General features: G+C 39.8%; 2 pseudogenes; one reads left to right on the plus strand and one right to left on the minus strand.

Annotated features, from left to right (window-relative positions):
- Positions 1 to 2,048: 2,048 nt before the first annotated feature.
- LOC146667051 (snake venom serine proteinase 14-like) lies at positions 2,049 to 5,889 on the minus strand (annotated as a pseudogene).
- A 3,443-nt stretch (positions 5,890 to 9,332) lies between these two features.
- Positions 9,333 to 12,455, plus strand: LOC146667052 (ras-related C3 botulinum toxin substrate 2-like; annotated as a pseudogene).
- The last annotated feature ends 4,690 nt before the right edge of the window (positions 12,456 to 17,145 follow it).

Here is a 17,145-nt window from a genome sequence, read left to right on the forward strand (position 1 = left end):
TGCTGTGTCTAAGACCACGATCAATGTGTTTCCACCATCTGGTGCAAGCTTCATCTGTCTCACTGTGTTCTCCTAAAGGCCAAGACAGCAGGACAGTGAAATCAATCTCACTTATAGGTGCCAGAAATCAGTGGATGTGAGATTAATGGTGGTAATCAGGTTATGCATTTGTTGTCTTCTCAGCAGGTGGGAAACATCTCTCTTTATTTGTTTATGTACATGTGTATCAGAAATCTATTTTCCTGTACAGCTCAGGTTTAAGGCACAATGTTGATCTAATCTAATGAAGATCAGTGCCTTTTTAGAGTCAGTGAAAATACTGACATTAGTGACGTTAACCCTTGACTAAGAGTTTCTTAGTCAATTGTTAATGGGAAACACATTTCCACACCACCATCTTCTAAGCTGTGATGCTACATGTGCAGCAGCAAACGTCCAATTAGTACCGATCAGAAGGTTGGAGGTTCGATCGCTGCCTGATCTGATCTGTATCTCAAAGTATCCTTGGACACGATACTGAACCCCAAACTGCTCTTTCATGTGTCCATCAGAGTATGAATGTTAGATAGAAAGAACTTAGGTACAGAAAAGTGCTTGTATGAATGGGTGAATGAGGTGTATAAAGTACTTTGAGTGCTTGAGTAGAAAAGTGCTATTTAAGAACAAGGATGTGCAAGAATTTGCTAGACACGCTCTTCTTTTTCCAAAACTAAAAATGTTATTTCAAATTTGGCAGCCTGTGTGTCAAAGAGACTGAAGAGTAACGAAAGGGCAAAGTCCAGGAATACAGCCAAACTCAGGAGATCAGTTAGGAGCACAACTGAGCAAAGGTGATTCAGAAAAATGGAGAGAAACTCTGCCATGCAGTGCCATGCTGAGCAGACTGGTTTACAGCCACAAGAGAGACTCAGCGTTCACAGATCATAAAATCTTCAGGGAGCAAAGCTCTCAGAGAAGCTATAATGCAATCCACAGATAGAATACAGTCAATAAACTCCAAGTGAAATGTTAAACAGTGCATGGATAGCTTTTTGTTCAGCTTTTTCTTCGTATCCTTTTTCCCCCTTTCTAAAGTCTCTTCAGAGGCTTTGCAATTTGTCAAACAGCAGCTGGTAAAAAGGCTTTTGCAGTGAGGCAGGGAGCCTGTTCAAACCAGATTATGCTTGATTTGATGACTGCAGAGAACTTGGGGCTGACAGCTCAGATTAGGATCGGTTCTCCCTTGAAAAGGCATTAGTGTGTTCTGTCATGGCAGGATTTCTGTTCAATGTGCAGGTAGACTGAAATCAAAGGGCACCAAAGACACCCAAACCTGAGGGATCATTACGTGACACCCAAAGCATCTGAGCAGTCTTATTCCTTCATCTGTACCAAATTACTCAGATTCACAGACGTCGTGCACAGCAGACCTGCAATACAACAATGAATAACAGGAGTTACGCCTGCGTTTGACAGGTCAAAATGTCACAGGGAGCAGTTCAGTTAAGTTTCATTCCCCTCCAGAAATCACTTCATGCATGATTATCAGGAACCTTTGAGTAATGACAGCACTTAAGTGAGTGTTTCCTTACCATATTCCACTTTGTCACCAAGTTTTAGGATGAGAATGTTTTTTTTCTACTTTATTTTTTTTTATATCGTTGTTATTATTTCTGTTGTAATTTGTGTTTGTTTTTTGTTTGTTTGTTCAGTTTTTCAGCCTTGTTGCATTTATTTTTTTCTATTTCCGTTGTGTTTTATTCAACTTCTGTTACATTTTGCAGGATTTTGCAGCTTTTTCTATTGACGGGTGTTTTCTTCAGGGACACCATATTATCATTATCTTTAAAACTGCATTTGAAACTTAATGCTGAGTTTTTACTTTCTGCAGTTGAAGTTATCTAAAGAAACTGTGTGTGGGTGCAGCTGAAAAAACGTCTTTTGGCAAATAACACAGAAATTCTGAAATCCTCTACTGCTTATATCAAAGAGAATAAAAGAAACCAAAGCTAAACTCTAAAAGATTATTTATTTCAGCTTGTTTACAGTTATCCACACCTCACAGCTTTTTATGGGTTGATAGTTTTCCTGATCCAATCTGCATACTCAGGATCACAGAGGTCCATGAAGGCAGCCGGTGCTCTGCATACAAAGTCTGGATCTCCCACAAAAGAAGAGACCCCATAAATCCTGCCATTATGAACCACTCCTCCACCAGAGTCTCCCTGCAAGACAGAAATACAGTTTCCCAGGTTTATAAAATCTTTCTGTATTTTGAATGTTTAATAAATGCAGCTGTGAGCTGAGGGATCATGCAAACTCACTCGACATATATCTTTCCCAGGACTTTGTCCACAGAACCAGTGCTGATAGCTCCTGACTCGGTGGACCTCGGGGAATTTTTTCTGTAAAATATCATTGAGCTCTGTACAGCTGACAACCTCAGTCTCTGCACAGTGAAGAGAGGGTGATTCACCAGGTTCTAGAAAAAAGGGACAATTAGTTCAGCTTAAAGCACTTTTTAAAAAATGATGCAGATTTGTATTTTATGCAGAAATGCAGCAGAAAGAAATAAAATGGTCTGAGCTCACAGGAAAAGCTTGTTTTTGCTTTGAACACATTAGAAATGAAGAAAAATACAATTTCAGTACAAATATCTGCAACATCTCTTTACTAATAAAGTAACAGTTTGGATGGTTTGTTTTCTTTTTTCTTAATACAACAAATTTGTTAAAAATCATCTTACTTCTTTTCTCATTAGCTAGTCCAGTGGTGGCACCATAACCTGCGACCTCAACTCTGGAATGACACAAGAAGTGTTTGGACGCTTTTCTCTCCTTTTTTTGTCAGTTACATACAAATACATATATTGATTGTTTTGCACGTTAACTTTGAAATGTTGCCCTGAGGCCTGTACTATGAAGCAGGATCTCATCTCTCCAGGTAACTTCAGAGTTCTATATGAAGGATTTTGACTTCTTACCAGAGAAAATTGTAAGAGTAACCCTGACCTGCTGTTATATTAGTTATGTCCTTTATAGAGTTTTAGTCACCACTTTATCATCACGCACCACACCTGGCTAGCATGCTTGCACTGTGCTTGCTCAGCGCATTGGGACACCATTCAAACTCACTGCAGCACATGCTACTTCCTGTTTTAAAGGGCCTTGTAGCAGCCCTTGTTACATGCGTGGGCACGGAGCATGAAGCAGAAAGCACAGCTTAAAAGAGAAGTTGATATACCCGGCGGCGTGACACTGACTGGTGTTTTACGTTTTCTCAAGCCAGCTAACACAAAGTAAGCCAAGCCTTGTTGAATTTTCTTTGTACTATATCCCTCTGGTTAAGTTCAAGTTTAGAGATCATTTGTCCAGAAAAGCAGCATCACCATTCCTGGAAGATCCCTTGAAACTTTCAACTTTAGACCCTCCTACTGTACTACATGGACAGTGGGAGGGGCTAAAATTCTTCAATAGCATTTTTTCATAGACATTTTTCAGTTTGCAGCCTATGTTTAAATTCTGTTGTTATATTAAGTTTTATTTTCTCTTAAACTAATAAACAGCAGAAAGTTTGTAGCTGACAGAATAAAAGCTGAAACTGTCTTTCAAACATTAATTAAATGAAATACTTGATTAATGATCCATCAGATTCTCCTGTGTAATGATAGGCCGTGATGTCAGTCAGGATTTTTGCTGTCTTTCTTGCTTGTCTCCAAATGGGCTAGACTTTATTGATATAGATTTCATCCAGTCTTATTGAACAAAGCATCTGAAGTGCTTGCGCTTTTACTACTAAGCTACCCTACAGCAATTTTACACACACACACACACACACACACACACACACACACACACACACACACACACACACACACACACACACACACACACACACACACACACACACACACAACACTGATTTTTCTGCAGCAGCTGTTACCTTCAGTCTGTATTATGCATTTAAACCCTTCATATTTTTCTAATATTACAGTTTTATCTTCCTTTTTAAAACCTGCACTGCCAGTATAGTTTATCCACATCCGTTAGGATTGAAAGCCCTGGTTAACTTGATAACCAGGGCTTTCAATTGATAAGCAGCTTCCTGTGAGTATTTGATTCCCACTGTTGGGATAAGATAAAGGAAATATATTCTACATATGCTGAACTCACTTCACAGCACAGAGCTCAGGTCAAGAAGAAACTTTAAGAAAAAAAACTTCAAAGCAAGAAACTTTGAGCCACAGGAACATAAATGTATCATTTGAATCTAAAACTGAAGTTAGCACGACGTGTCAGTATCTGTCAGAACACATGAACCTGAAGCAGAAACATCCACAACTCACAGTCAGGTAGTTTTATAGGTTGGATATCAGAGCTGCTAGTAGCTGCAGCAGCATGATGTCATGAACTCTGCCTGTGCTGGTGTCTTTGTCTGTATAGATCTCAGCTTCTGCTGTTATCTGCACTTCTTGTTCCGGACCCCCTTGATGCACACTTAGATTTGCAAACATGGTCCTGCATGTGCACAGCAAACATAAAACATGATTACTGATGGTCACCATATTCTATTTCTCATCTTGTCTGAATGTATTTTACTTTTTACTGAATAGCAAAAACAAGTTTTAGTTGCTGCTCTGATCTCCTCACCCTCCTGGCTTCAGACGGTGAGCTGCAGAATCCAGCGGTCGCTGATCAAAGAGCCTCCACACAAGCTGGAAGGTCCATGTGGATAAACTGCTCTGAGCTGTACATGATACTGTCGCTCACATTCATCACCTCCAATGACTCTCTTTTGCAGAGCGACCTCTGTGTTCGCCGTCACACCTGAAAGAGGAATCCCCCGCCCCACCAGGTCACTGCCAGTTTTTCTTTGTACCTGTAAAATATCTGCTCTCAGAAGTAAGGCAGAACCACGCAGTGAACACCAGAGCCATTAAATATAGATACTGTAGCTGAACACTCGCTGATACACAGAGAAAAGAGAAGAGGCACCACACATAGTGTTGCTGCCATTCACTCTCTAATGACTGCATTTCAGTTTGAATATTGGACACTGCATAGTCACATAGTGTCATTATGAAGCTTTATCAACTGCAAAGCTGCAAAGCTCCACACATTTATGCAAAGTTACTTATCGTCTCTTTTGGCTTTCATAAAGTGACAGAAGGGAAATGAAGGTAAAATGTTTCTATAGAGAAAGTGCTTCACAATAATAATCAATAAAAAATAAATACAAACATTAAAAGACAATAATAATATCCACTACCTAAAATTAAGCGTGTACAAATAAGTAGAGCTGCTCTTTCAAATGTTCAGACCGCAGAGATCAAATGTAATATTAGTGCATTCCATAGATTATCAGCCAACAGCCTTGAAGACACACTTAGTCTCTTTTAGTTTTCAGCCTAGAACGAGGAACCACCAGCAGGTTTCTGTCAGAAGACCTCAGTGACCTGCACCTTATAGATGGAAGCAAATGAAGTTTGATCTCAGCTTCATGCTCTTGTTCTGCTCGTGCTCTGATTTGAATTACATTTTCTACACGCTTCACTGTATCTCACTGTCAGTTTGTCAATTTGTGACATTAATTCAGAGGAATATGGTGTAAACCAATGATTTATAAACCTAAAACAGCTCATGATCACTAACCAATGCTAACTTTGAGAAGCAATGCAGAACATATTGTGCCCTCTGTGTGGCTAATGGAGCTCTTAAGAGTAGAAGAGCAAAACAAAAGAAAAAAAAAACCTCGCTCACGAGTCTGCGACTGAGTGCTGACAGAGAGCGAGTGGGTTACCTCTGTGTGACTTCAAGCTGCAGAGGGTAAGGCTCTGACTGTGGTCTGCATATATGTGCCGAGCAGCAATTCAGAATACCCACCATGCACAGTTTCTGTGAGGTTTGGCATAACTCGATGCATTGAATCATTTTCATATTATACAGACAGAATTATGCAGTAAGAACCTGCAGTTAAATATAGAAACCTTTGTTGAATACTCACTGATACACAGAGGCAAGAGAAGAGGCAGCAGACACAGTGTTCCTGCCATTCACCCTCTAACAACTGCCTTTCAGTTGAGCAAACACTTTGGCGACAGTGGGAAGGAAAAACTCCCTTTTAACAGGAAGAAACCTCCAGCAGAACCAGGCTCAGGGAGGGGCGGGGCCATCTGCTGGGACCGGTTGGGGTGAGAGAAGGAAGACAGGATAAAGACATGCTGTGGAAGAGAGACAGATTAATAACAAGTATGATTCAGTGCAGAGAGGTCTGTTAACACATAGTGAGTGAGAAAGGTGACTGAAGAAGAAATACTCAGTGCACCATGGGAATCCCCCAGCAGCCCACCGCATTGCAGCATAACTAAGGGAGGATTCAGGGTCACCTGGTCCAGCCCTAATTATATATTTTGGAAAGTTTTAAGCCTAATCTTAAAAGTAGAGATAGTGTCTGTCCAAACAGGAAGCTGGTTCCACAGAAGAGGGGCCTGAAAATTGAAGGCTGTCCCTCGTATTCTACTTCTAAATACTCTAGGAACAACAAGTAAGCCTGCAGTGTGAGAGTGAAGTGCTCTAATAGGGTGATATGGTACTACAAGGCTTTTCAGGGAGTTTTTAGGACATCCTGATAATAATGAATTACAGTAGTCCAACCTGGAAGTAATAACTGTAGCTTCACTCTGAGACAGGATATTTCTAATTTTAGAGATGTTGCTCAAATCGAGGAAAGCAGTCTTACATAGTTGTTTAATATGTGCAATGAAGGACATGTCCTCGTCAAAATTCACTCCAAGGTTCCTCACAGCGTTATTGGAGGCCAAGGTAAGAATCTGGTTAGATACCATATTTCTAAGATTTTAAGGGCCGAGTACAATAACCTCAGTTTTATCTGAATTTAAAAGCAGAAATTAGAGGTCATCCAGGTCTTTATGGCTTTGAGACATTCATGTAGTTTAACTAATTGGTCTGTGTTATTTGGCTTAGCTAAGCTAAGGTAGCAAATTCCTAAAAATACAGGGAGTGAATACAAGAGAGTGTGCTTCGGATGAAGCAAGTGAAGATTAAACTATGAAATAAGAAGTTATCTATAAGTTTTTAGTTATTTCGGCTATCCAGATAAGCTACACAAAAACACAACCATGTGTTGGAACAGGAAGTGATAGGAGGTGAGAAAAATAACCTTAGGACAGGTGAGATTGGTCAATGGTAGAGCTATTTTTCTGAAATTACACACGTTAGTAACGTGTGTAATTTCAGAAAAATAAAATAAAAATAAAAATAAATAAAATAAAAATAAAAAATAAATAAAAATAGGAAGACACAGTGCTGGTTCAACAAGACAAAGTGGACAAGTTTACAACACCATTCAACGCAACACCACACAAAGTTGTAAGCAGAACTGGAAACCAAGTCATTATTGAATCACCAACAGGAGCTCGCTATCACCGGAATACCACACATGTGAAGAAATACGAGACAAATGAGACCAGAGAAGGACACTATGACACAATACCTGAAAGGGAGGAAGGTGAAACACCCACAAAGACTGACACCTTCACTCCAACACCACAAGAGGGCTCCCAGGGGCCAGAGAGACCAAGTAGATCACAGAGGGCTAAAAAGATACCCGAGAGGTTTCGTGATTTTGTGGTGAAATGAACTATAATATGTTAAGGTGAAGAGGTAACTTACATTTGGCAAGTTTCAAGTTCATATGTGTATTTCGACATGTATATATTGAAAAAAGAAAGGTACATGTGTGGTGAGACATTTAGATTATATAATTGTTAGAAAGTAAGACAAGAAGAATGTTCAATGTTGGGGGAAAAAAAGACATAAAAGTTATTACAACTAAAGTTTGAATCTAAGGAAAAGGGGGGTGTCATGTATTGATATGGCTATGTCTTAATGTGATGACCTTTGAACCGGATGTGGTTGTCCGAAGGAAGCCCCGTTAAGTGGCTAGTTGTAAGATGGACAGTGTTCAATAAAGCAACATAAAGACCGTGCTTTATGTCCTGATTCAATTCAGAGTGCTCTGCCTAATTTAGTAATAAGGTGGGCACACGACAAGTGGGCTTGACTTTTGCGCCTATTGGCTGATCGTTTACTATCGACTAGTTTTCCTGGATACCTGCTCCGCGGACGGCTGCCACAGGTAGCAAAAACGTGCTAGGTCAAAGGTCAGGGAGGATGGCGGACTGGTGTGAACTTCAGTCAATTCTGCTCATTTTAGCAGATCAGATAGAGAGGGATCATTTACCTGTAGATACTGTTTTGAGTCGTTTAGATGATGTTTCTGAAATGCTTGGGATGATAATTGCTCTTCAAGATGTTAGCATCGATGACAGCATTGTCGAAAGTTTAAGATCAATTCAGCACCGTGTTCGTTTGGAATACGCCGAGGAAGAACAGTCTTCAAATGTTGGTCGTCCACGTCTTGAAATCCCGGCTGCAGCACTCAGGACTTTAGTGCTGTCCTGGATAACCATCGGGGTAATTGCCGATATGTTTTCTGTGTCTCCGAGCACAATTAGGAGGAGAATGACGGAGGAAGGTCTAAGGTAAGTTTATGCTGTAATTTAACACCTGTGTGAGTCTGTACACAGCATTATTTAGATGTTGACCTTAATTATGACGTTTGATATTGAAATATTATCGCTTACTTTTTTATTGTGAATGTCTAAAATAAGCGGGGCAGCTACGGCTAGTATAATAACTATACTAACTATATTATATATGTCAAAAAATACACTCTGTTAATATCACTAATGGCACAGGAGGATGAGTGTACTTAAGTAGTATTTGCACAGACCTAATGGAAAAGCAGAGTGTGCCATGGTTAGCAGGTGTTTCTACATTTTGGGAGAAAAACAGCAATCAGACTGCGTGAATGTTGTTCTTCCAGCAATCTGAACTCTTAACTCTATAAATATGTTTAAACAACAAACAGAATCACGTATATCCTCCCTAACCACCAGCAGGATCTCAGATAGTGTTGACTGTTTGTCATAGTTGTTCTATGTTTGACAGTTTACGTTATTTCAGTGACTTTTCTATTTCAGGAAATCCATCCATCTTTTTAACTACTGGGTCATTAAGGAGGCTGAAGCCCATCCCAGCTGTCATTAGGCAAAGGGCGGGGTAGACCTCGGACAGGCCATAAAACAGGATTAATCTGGTACACTAGTCTCTTTCTTTCTGTAAAAAAAACATCTGTGTCTGCAAACATTTGTGTTATCAGTTTCATTTGAGCCTGAATACATTTTGGATGAAATTTCTCAAGTTTTTAAAAATGAGAAATTAAACTGTTATTCTACTATGAGACCACACGGGGGCAGCCCTGCCTTATTATGTATTATTCTCTCTTACTAGACATGGTTAGGATGGCTTTTGTGTCAAACTAACCAAAGTAATGTTGTTGGTTAATGTTTTTGTGAACAGTGGTATTTCAAGTATGGTCCTGTTTTTTTCTCCATTACAGGAGTTTCACTGGTTAAACAATCAGTGAATTGAAAGATTGTTGAATGAATGAATAACCAATGAAATGAAAGGTTGCCTATGACTTGTTGGCTGATCGCTGACCTTCTCTACTCTCCCCACAGATTCGACAAATATTCAGCTAATGTGATGGTGGACAGCAAGCCGGTCAACCTGGGCCTCTGGGATACAGCTGGACAGGAAGATTATGACAGGCTCCGCCCACTGTCCTAGCCACAGACGGTACAGAATCACACATACTCACACAGGCACACACAGTAACTAATGGACATAAAGTTACAGAGACAGAACTTATATAACATGTCAGCTAATTAAAACTGCAGCAGCTATTCTAATTCTTTGTCTCCTTGTCTCTCCATCCAGGATGTTTTCCTAATCTGCTTCTCCCTGGTTAGCCCGGCATCCTATGAGAACGTCAGAGCTAAGGTGAGTTTTGGCTGTTTTTTATGAGGCCTGTCTCTCAGCTGCCGAGGAACAAAATGTAAAAAAGAACAAACAGAACAAAAGCAGGAATTTATTATAGAGAAAAAAAATAGGTACTTGGATTACAAAATGGAGAAAAAGCCTAAACAGGTCTAATAATTGATGTGAATGAATGATTGATGCTGTGGGTGAAAGTTGGATGATGTATTTCTCTCATCTTTAATAGCTACAGCATATCATTTGTTTTTCATGCCTTCATCCACCTTTCTGTAACACCTGGCATCAGAGCTTCATCTCCCTCCACCTTTGATTCTGTTTTTTGCCTCTAACACGTTCCTTGATTTTGCGTGTTCCCCTTTCTTGCCTCTTATTTAGTTTTCCTTTACTCTGTATTCTGCCAGTGGTACCCTGAGGTCCGTCACCACTGCCCCTCCACGCCCATCATCCTGGTTGGCACTAAGCTGGATCTGAGGGATGAAAAGGATACCATTGAGAAACTGAAGGACAAGAAGCTGGCGCCTATCACCTATCCACAGGGCCTAGCTCTGGCTAAGGAGATAGGTCAGTCACTCTTACTTTATTTGCTTGAAAAGCACTTTAAGATTTGAAGCTCTCCTCACCAGTGAAGATATGAAACTAGCAGATGAAGATGCTAGAGAACTTTGTAGCCTGACTGCCTCTGCAAATTTTTGTTATTCCCCTCATTTCCTGGCATCACAGTAAAAGTATAGTAGCTGTAGTTGACTATAGTGTTCTTTGAAAGTTGAACTTATTCTTCTCCACTACCAGCAAACCTTTCTTCTCTTACTTTGTCTTTGTAGTTCTTTCTCTTCTTTTATTAACATATATGTGTCTTCGCATGTATAGATGCAGTCAAATACCTGGAGTGCTCAGCCTTGACCCAGCGTGGTCTGAAGACTGTGTTTGATGAGGCCATTCGTGCCGTCCTCTGCCCTCAGCCCGCCAAGGTCAAGAAGAAGCCCTGCTCGCTGCTGTAAACGGTACGACTGAATAAAACACAGAGGAAGAGGAGGAAGAGAGATTAGACGTTTGAGAGAAGAGAGAAACAAAGTGAACTCGCTCATTAAATCAACACATAAAGTAGAGTAGAGGTTTGAGGGCTTCTTTTCTTTTCTTTGAACATAAGTCTGAAGCTATTCAATCAAGCCTTTTATTTGTCACATGCAATGTTTACATCTGCAGTGAAATTGGACCCCCCGAACATACATACGTATCAGCTCCAGCCTTGAGACCACAGCTGACACCGATACGGTAGCTGCATGAAATGATGGTGGTTTTCCTTTAGTGCGAACAACTGCATGTCAATTTCACAGTTGGTCTAACAGTCCGTCACTGGTCTCTCAGTCTCCCGTTGGAGAGCTTCTCTGAGATGTTATCAATCTTGTGCTCAGAGAGCAGAGACTGCCGTGAGCTTCCCCAAGATCTTATCCGTGCTGCGTTCAATGAGCCCATTTTGAGAAGTCACGACCCGTCCCATCATTTCCATCATAGCGGGCAGCCTTGTGGGGTTTTGAAAAGTCGACTCCGCCTTCCTTGATAAGCCAGGGCCAAGCCAACTCCGAACAGCAAGAACCCTGTTATCATGGTTCCGAAAAGGTAGATGTCTACAATGTCCTCGATTGACAGTCCCGCCAGGCACACGACCCTCCAGTTCCTCCACCCGTCCATTGTGTATCCAGAGGGGAACGTCCCTCTAGGACACTCGGACTTACTCAAGCCCAGGCTTCTCGTTGAGAAGAGCGTGTCAATTGCATTCAGGGACCAGTTGTTCAAATCCATAATTCCTCTTTTAGGTTGTAACAGACCGTGAGAGTCATCCAGGGCAAAAGTAGAAAAGTAGACGAGACTAGACAAGGACATTGAGAAGCCAAGCAGGAAAGAGAAGGAAGAGGGAGAGGAGAAAAGTGCGACTGCCTTCGTCCAGAGCCAAACGAGAAAGGAAACTGTAGACACTTATCACTAAGAGGTGATTCAGAAGTTTGTTCTTGCACATATAATGGACAGAAACATTAAAGAGAAAAGAAAAGACATAAATGAACACAACACAAGACAGAAAAGTTTCACATGCTTTGTACTCAATTTCATTTTTTTGCAGAGGAAAAATAAATTTGTCCTGAATATTGTTGGAGTAATTTTGTCCCACAGGCATCAATTTAACCCCATGATTTATGTGACCTTTGTTTTAGATTCTCACAGGAGCACAGAAGAAGAGAAAAGGACTGCAGACCCTGAAGAATATATGCAAATCTGCCATGTCTCTAATGTATATCTACAACTTTAAACAAAACAAAAAACCAAACAATGTATGGTGTGCAGGTTTGCTATTGTTTTAGAAATGCCAACGAGCTCTTCAGTCCAAATCCAGACGCTGCCCAGACAGGATTTCTTTGTAAAATATATCAGTTTAGAGATTATAGACCCTTTGAGTTTAAGTGTAAGTCTGAGAGCAGCATGCTGCCTTCATCTAAAGTACTGCCAACAATATATATGTGTTTCATGAAACCTAAAATAAAAATAACTTTTGTAACTGAAATAAACACAGTGTTTCAGTGTGATTTGTTCACTGTGCTGTTTTCAGGGTGATGAATGTAAGGAGCAGAAATGGTCGTTTGTGAGGAAGCAAGCAACAAGCAAACTTGTGTCTGAATAAGATTTATTAACAAATGTATTATTTGTTGTGCTATTAAAATAAAAATAAAACATTTGATTGCACAAAAGATTCACATTATTTCTCCACAACATGTGACCTTTTGGATTGAATGCCTATACTCAACTATGGGGGATATAAAATTCTCATTTTGATACAGCTGCTGATATCGCCTATACTCTATCCTTATTTACATATTGTGGAGAACAGCATCTTTTTCTGGTGGTGAGTTGAAAATGTTCAGACTCAAACAGCACTTTCAGTTTTGCAGTTTAATGTTTGACCAGCTTTTTTTGCCAAAACACCTTCATGTCTGTGAAGGTTCTCAGTCATCCAGGTCATTGTAGTCAAAGGAGCTTGACATGTGTCCTAGCGTCTGGACTTCTTTACAGTTTTTTACAGACGCTAGGACACATGTCTCAATACTTAGGTCACTTTTGCAAAACTCTTCACACAATTCTCCTAACTGACCCTCAGCGTGGCAGAGCAGTTCATTTCACATTCAAAATGCACTACAACTACCAAAACACTTCATTCAGGTCTCAAATAAACTCATTCTTCCAGAACACTAGCAAAGGTTGACAGCCGACAAACACACTTTGTCACCCACAAAACAATGACCTAAAAAACACTAACAACATGTAGCATTACACAGTGTTTTCCTGTGTAAAACAAGGAAACATCTCTGTTTATAATTTCAATATATGTTACTGGAATGAATCAGACATCATGCAGAATTCATTAATATTTGTTTATGTATTTTTATTTTTCTGCACTAAGTAATCCCAAAATACAAGAATTTGTATACACACCATCCACTGATACTCATACAATAGTAATGCTAATCTACTCGGTCTTCTCCATTTGGCCACAGGTTCTCATCCACATCACATCTTATGTCATCTAGGGCAATACACCTAGGAAAGAATCTTCTGGCTGCCAGAATTGAAGGAGTTGAAAAATTGAAGGAGTAACACCTGTGTAGATGTTCATCTACAATGAGAATAAGCTGTGGCTGGTTAAACTGCATTTTTAGATTTAAAATATGTGTCAATAAAATATTGCTGTTGAATTTTGCTGTCTTTTCAAGTTTTGCATTGTGTTATTGTTTTGGCCATAAGTTTAACAGTTTTGAAAACAGTATGTAAGCACATGCAAAATGTCCTGCACGTACAAAGGTTTTTGGCAGTTGTTGTGTCTGAGTGAGAAGATAATTCATGAAATTTGAGAGATGTAGTCATTGAATGCATTTTGTGCCAAAACAATGATAACTGGTCCTCAGTTTAGCCCACATAGACTTCTGTTGTGCTCACTGTGTGAGGAGTTTTGCAAATGTGACCTAAGTATTGAGAAATGTGTCCTAGGTCTGTAAAAAACTGTAAGTTACTTGAAGACGTTTCACCTCTCATCCGAGAAGCTTCTTTAGTTCTAAGGTCAAATGGTGGAGAGTCCCAGATATAAACCTAGTGGGAGTATCCCCCCACAGAGGGACAAAAGGACCCCCTGATGATCCTCTAATCGCCTGAGCCAAGGTGTGAAACTGGGTGTGGGTCCCAATCAGCCAGAGTTTCGGGTGAGTTCATTGTGAAACCTGGCCCCACCTTATCATGCGAATTCCTGAGATCAGATGGCCCAGGATGTGAGTGGGCGTTAAGGCGTCTGGGGAGGGAACTCGAAACTGGATTATAGATGGCAGAGAGTTGGTGTCGTAAACCCCCGCCTCTGTTCAAAGATGGTCGCTCACAGTGGACATAGATGGCTTCTTTCACTCCTCTTTCAAACCATCTGTCCTCTCTGTCCAAAATGTGAACATTGGCATCCTCGAAAGAGTGTCCTTTATCCTTAAGATGCAGATGGACTGCTGAGTCTTGTCCTGTGGAGGTGGCTCTTCTGTGTTGTGCCATGCACTTGTGAAGTGGCTGTTTGGTCTCTCCAATGTAGAGGTCTGGGCATTCCTCGCTGCACTGTACAGCATACACCACATTGTTAAGTCTGTGTTTTGGCGTTTTATCTTTCGGGTGAACCAGTTTCACTGGGGGACAGAAACGCGTCTTACAGAAGACGTTACAGGTCTGTGAGAGCCAGAGATTTTCCATGTTTGAGGTGACCAAATACTTATTTTCCACCCTGATTTACGAATAAATTCTTTACAAATCCTACCATGTGAATTCATGGATTTTTTTTTCACATTCTGTCTCTCACAGTTGAAGAGTTGAAGTGTACCTCTGGTGCAAATTACTGACCTCTGTCATCATTTTAGGTGGGGGAACTTGCACAATCGGTGGCTGACTAAATACTTTTTTGCCCCACTGTATGTAGCCAGGTGGAAGGTCTTTATTATTGGACATGTCGCTGACTTTGACTTCATGTCCACTCTTACCTGTTTCTTATGTGTGCTGTGTTCCTCCATCTTTCTCCCTTTTCCTCCCCAGCCCTGAAGTCTTTTGAATTTTCACTCAATAACAGCACCTTTTAAAGTTATTTGTTTTTATTTATTTAAACATATAGTAAAATTTATATAAAGTGGTAAATGTTATGCACTACCTAAAGTGTGAAGTCACAGAATGATACTATTTAGTGCAGTTTTTAATCATTACCAGTCTTCATCTTAGAGCTTGTGCTCTTATTGTGCCATAATGTCTCCTTTTAAACTGTGTGGATGTTCACCTCTTCTTCATCCTTCCTGTTCCTTTCACCAAACTGCTCACTCTTGTTCTCCTCTGATCTCACTTCCTGTTCTGGTTATAAGAAGAATGCAGTCAGCATGTGTCAAAGACACTCCCTTAGATTAGATATTTGACATTTTATTTATCAACTATTTTATGCACTAAATTAATCAATTATTAAACAAATATCATATTGTAGAAATGCAAATAATAATGCACTAAGCAGTTTCATGCCACAAGAGCTAAATGGTCACGTCACTGTATTTATTTCCCACAAACTACTATACCTAGGATCTTCAGGTTTCCACTATATTTCATTAATCTGCAGCGACTGTAGAACATAAAGTATATTGACCTCTATTGTTTTCTTTATGACTTGGCCTGAATACACACACATACACATCTTTGAATAGCACAACAAATGAGGTAATTTTCCATGTGTTTTAATAGGTTTTAGTGATTTATGGGTTTTATGTATGTGTGTGTATTTTGGTCTTCAGTGTAAATTTATACAAACTGTAATTATTTCAGATGAAAGATCCGTTATTTAATGTTGCTTTATGTTGTGTGTGTGTGTGTGTGTGTGTGTGTGTGTGTGTGTGTGTGTGTGTGTGTGTGTGTGTGTGTGTGTGTACGCTCAGCAGAGGGGAGGTCAAGGCAGGAGCTGAGTTGACCTGGTACATCAAGTTTGGATTTGCCCAGTTGTTGGTAAACAAAAAAGATTTAAAACTTAAAAGATTTTGAGTTCATGCACACTGGAAAAAAAATTCTCTTCATCACAATCATTTGTTTAAAAATATGGCTATTTTACTGATCTATGGTTATTATTAAAGAGGAAGGAAAGAAGAAGAGGAAGCCTGAGCCCAGGTTCTGTCCATTTTCATAACAAGTGACAGCACAGACATCTGAGCTTTTTCGTCATAAAGATTGTGATGTGAAGCATCAGCAGGTAAAGTGTCGTTAAAGTGTCACTTCAATAATGCTGCTGGCAGAAAGAAGTGTTGACACATACTAGCTTTGAATAAAAGGCTTAAAACACAAACAGTCTAATCCTGGGTGTTGCTTTTAAGCTTAAAGAATATAATAAGTTCTAAGACAATTCAGTTTACTTCTTACTGTCCATGTTGTGTTGTGGTATTTACTTTATCATGAATGTACGCTACTTTGTTCTAGCGACTGTAAAAAATTATTGTATTCATGAAATAAACTAGACTTTCACAGTCTGCATCTTCCACAGTTTTTATGCTTTTGTTCACTCCAAGTTTGACACAAACCCACAGACAACCAGAGTTAACTATGTGAAGCAATCACAGACACTGTAATGGCTGATTTTTCTAATAAACACAATCAGGTTAACATTAAGGTTTAACATTGAAGGAGATTTGTTCCATAGTCACAGTTATACTTGTATTTCCTTTACTTACATCCAACACTACTATGTTCTGTTTCAGTCCAGGTGCTGGCAGTTTATCCTTTGTTGTTTGGACAAATAAGCTTAAAGCTAAACCTTCATGTTTTTGATGGGAAAGTTTGTTAAACCATTGCTCAACTTATGTCTGCACAGAGCAGATAATTATGATGTACTTGTAAAAAGACTTGATAAGCAGGTCACAGCTGAATCAAGGGGTAATAAAAGTAAGACCACGCGGTCTCAGCACGACTACACATGCAGTGGGTTATCGCACACATTTGAAAGACTCATTGTGTAACTCAGGATGTGACCCCTTATAAAGGAGACAGAGAAGTTCTGTTGTTCAGTCAAGTAAAACCTGGTGAAAGCGCAATTCTAAGACTCTGGTCGTTGCTTAAGTGTATAGATAAAAAATCTTTTTTTCATGCATTATTTTCTTACTATATTAGTATAATCACCAAATCGATCATTTCATATTTATCTCCTGAAACGATCTAC

The sequence above is a fragment of the Rhamphochromis longiceps genome, linkage group LG6 (assembly GCF_057381845.1).
Source record: "Rhamphochromis longiceps isolate RC_006_pf linkage group LG6, R_longiceps_female_GT1.1, whole genome shotgun sequence".
Classification (NCBI taxonomy): Eukaryota; Metazoa; Chordata; class Actinopteri; order Cichliformes; family Cichlidae; genus Rhamphochromis; species Rhamphochromis longiceps.